The sequence below is a fragment of the Macaca nemestrina genome, chromosome 19 (genome assembly GCF_043159975.1).
Source record: "Macaca nemestrina isolate mMacNem1 chromosome 19, mMacNem.hap1, whole genome shotgun sequence".
Lineage (NCBI taxonomy): Eukaryota > Metazoa > Chordata > Mammalia > Primates > Cercopithecidae > Macaca > Macaca nemestrina.
Window position 1 is genome coordinate 80,874,853 of NC_092143.1, and position 3,899 is coordinate 80,878,751.

The window sequence follows — 3,899 nt, forward strand, 5'->3', positions numbered from 1 at the left end:
TATTATGATTCTATGATATGTTTAGGCAAGGACTATGTTGTTTAGTTTTAAAGACAGAAAAAACAAAGAGCTCAATAGCTTATCCAAAAACACACATTTTAGTCATCAATATATATAGCGCCATCCACTGTCTTGACTCTTATTTAAGTATTATTATCAAAAACTGATCCTTAAATATTTCATCATTCTTCCGGAGGGCTGCAGGATCTTGGAGTCCTACATGTAATAACATACTGGTCATCGCTCTTGGCAAATATTGAAAGCTTCACTTGGTCCCTAACACCTAAAGGATAAAGAAGAGCTTGATGATTTGATGTGAGGTAAGGAAAGTGGAGATGGGTAGCCTATATTCACGGTTTTGCAAAAGACTTATTGCATTAGGAGTCCTGTGGGAAATCTTGCTGTTCAGAAGATGAGACCACAGTTGCAGAATCTTAGACCCCTGGAGGTGTAAATGACCTCACAGATCACCACATCCAGCTTGAGTCCACCAGACAACATTTTTGCTCCTTAGCAAGGTCTTCTAGAAAGCAGAGCCAGAGTCAAGGATTAAAGCACTAACCCTTAACTTGGCAGGTAAAAATCCAGAGGTGTGTACAAGAAAACAAGATAAGGGAATGAGAGGAGCCACACAGTTGGGTGTGCTGACTGCTGCTTCACCACAGCCACGAAGAAACTCAGCGGTGGCTTGGCAGGTGTGTCCACAAAGCACAGAGCATTTCTCCGAGAGGATCCTAAAATTAATGACTTCTTTGGGGGTATTTCACAGATGAAAGAAAGCAAGCAAGTTTGCCTGCTAAGCTATCTCCCTTCTCCCAGTTCTTACTAGTCAAAGTTCACCATGAGGCAAGACAGTTCCTTCACACTTCCCAGTAGCAACACTGGTTCTTCGGTGAAAGTCCAAGGCACATGAGATTACATTGATTCGTATCTGGAAGAGGAGTGGCAGTTTGACACGCGTGGGCTTGGCCTTGGAGCCCAGGGTGCAACTCAGACACCAATCTGCTCAGGGATCATGGCAGAAATGGCCTCAGGAAGTGAAAAGTGTTTTTGGACAGCAGGAGACAGTTATGGGACTCTGAGAAGGTACACAAGATTTAGGTCCAAAACATCTACTAAGTGATCATTCAGCAACTAATGTACGTCTCCAATATGGAGGAACTCATTGCTTCATCAAGAAACCTCTTTTCTTTTTATTAAGCAAAAATCTATGATCCCTTAGATATTTAGCCTCTTACTCTAGTTATGTTCTCCCGGAACCACATAGAACAATTTTAATCCATCATGTGCATGATGGTTCTTTTGTCTGTTTGGGACTTCAGGTGTAGAGCTTTGAGTTCTCATGGTATCATTGGCCTGCACAGGATCTCATTCCACACTTTCATTCCTCCCTCCTCCGTATGCCGCAATTATAAGGTGCTTTATGTGTATCTGATTGTTTGTAGGTCTTCTCATAAAAACTATGTTGTTTTGTGTGCATACACTTTTAATTTACATGAAGGGATTGTGCTCATGGTATTTTTTTACTTTTTTCACTCAGTTATGTTTTTAATATATTGCCATGTTGCTGTACTATTAATCCAGGAATGAACACCTACTTTGCCTCTTATGCCTATGCAAATCACAGGTTTTAATGCATGTTATTTTATAGGAGTGTGTTAGAATTTTTCTAGAATACATATCCAGAAGTGGTATATATTCTAGAAAACATATTTCTGGTGGAGTTGCTGGGTCATTGGGTATAAATATACTTAGAATGACTAAGTACTTCCGGATTAATCTCCAAAGTGGCTGCCCTGTCCATATTTTCACCAACAACACATGAGATTCCTATATTCCTACATTTTTACCAATATTTTCATTTTCTCACTTTTTCAATTGACATTTCTCATTTAAGTGCAAAGAAATGTTATTTTAGTTTATGGTTTCCTAATCACTAATGATTTTGAATATCTTTTTGTATGTTTGTCAGCCTTTTGGACTTTTCTTCCATGAATTACTTGTTATATATTTTTCAGTTGGGTTGTCTTTTACTTATTCTTGATAGATTCCTAGCTAACAGAGATATTAGCCTCTTTTTTTAGTGTATTGATTGCAAATATCCTCTCTTATGTTTTTCGTACCTGCTTGCTTGTCCATGGTGTCCTTCACTGGACATGAATTTTTAATTTTAATACAATCATTGTGCCTTATGGTTTTCTGCTTTTAAGGTAATGTTATGTTTTGGTTTTTTCACCTTCAGTGGGTAATGTGCCAATGTTATAAAAAGGCTTGAAGGAGGCACATCTCACACTTTAGTGTGAAAAATCAATCATAATGCTTATGATCCATAAAAGGATCTAAGGTTATGTTTAAAATTCCTATCCCCCTTCAGAAGTCAATACTGCATTCTTCTACATTATTTGATTATTTTATAGTTAATATCTCCATTTCTTAGGTCTTTTGCCCATCTACAGTACCTCTTCCTAAATGATGTTGGGTAAGAATCTGGTTTTATTTTCCTCCATAATGAAAGCCACCCAGGGATGTGTTGGAGCAACTTGTGCCAGGTGGCAAGAGCCAATTGTTAAATATTGAATTTTGCAAGCTGGTTGCTAAATTGTTGGCAGTTTGAAATAGTCCACGCTGGGAATTTTTATGCCATGAGAATTAGCAATAAATCAAGTATTTTTTCCTTTAGGCAACTGGTTTACCACTACACCATTGAAATGTCTACTGAATCATCCTTTCTTTATTGATCTATACTGCTACTTTTATCATATATTAAGTTCCCATATACAAGGGATCTTGTCTGAGACCTTTTATGCCATTTCATTGGCCTGTTTGTCTATTCTTGTCTGGTGCCATACTGCTTTTATTACTGTGTCTTTGAAGCTTGTCTTAGTGGCTCATAGAGCAAGATCCCACTCTGTGCTCTTCTTTTTTAAAATTGACTTAACCCTTCGTAGACTACTACATAGTGGAATATTATGCCTTAAACCATTTTAGAATAAGTTTAACAAGTGCCTTAAAAATACATCTGGCATTTGATTCATGTTTTGATGTTATGAAACAATGTTGGGAGAATTGACATTTTCAAAAAGTCATTCCATCCAAGAACATGATTAACTCTCTATTTATTTAGATTCTGTTGTACAAAGTTGAATTAAATTTTAACATTTTTCCAAATTGCTTTTATTATTTGCTAATTCCTGATGCTTTACAGATAGTGTTACAATTCTGAATGGCATTTTATTTTTTAAGAATATTTTCCAGTTGATTGTTGTTCATGCTACTAATTTTTGAATTATGAATTAATTTTTGAAATATGCTATTAATTTTCTGAAATTTGACCTTGCCAAAAACTCTTATTATTTCTGTTGGGTTTTGTTGAATTTTCTATGATCATAGTGTTTTAAAATACGATAGGTTTATCTCTTCCTTTTCTATCTTCACACTGCATTTTCCTTTCTTGATAATGATGGCCAGCATTTACACCACCGCATTTTGCTGTAGCAGTGCTGATAAGCATTCAGCAGAGCTTGGCCCAGAAATGACCTGATATTGGAACTATCATAAAGGTGTTAAATATTTTAATTAATAAATAAGTACAGATGTTAAATATGCTAAAGACTATAGTACAACAAGCAGACAATAATGCATGAACAGATGGTGGATGTCAGCAGAGAGAGATAAACTACAACAAGAGTCAAATGAAAATGTTAGAAATAAAAAACATAGCATCAGAGATGAAGAACTCTTTCAATGGGTTTATCAGCAAACTGGACATATCAAAATAAAACATCAGTGAACCTGAAGGTGGGTAAATAGAAATTAAACAAAGGGAAACACAAAGAAAGAACAAAGAGAAAAAATAAAGCAAAGGGTATAAGGCAATGGGACAACATAAAATATATAAA

General features: G+C 35.9%; 1 non-coding gene across 1 annotated transcript; it reads right to left on the bottom strand.

The window, feature by feature from the left end:
- Window positions 1-2,236: 2,236 nt before the first annotated feature.
- On the bottom strand, window positions 2,237-2,339 carry LOC112426147 (small nucleolar RNA U13). The gene has a single exon (XR_003017428.2). It is a non-coding gene; the product is annotated as a small nucleolar RNA U13 (small nucleolar RNA).
- Window positions 2,340-3,899: the final 1,560 nt, after the last annotated feature.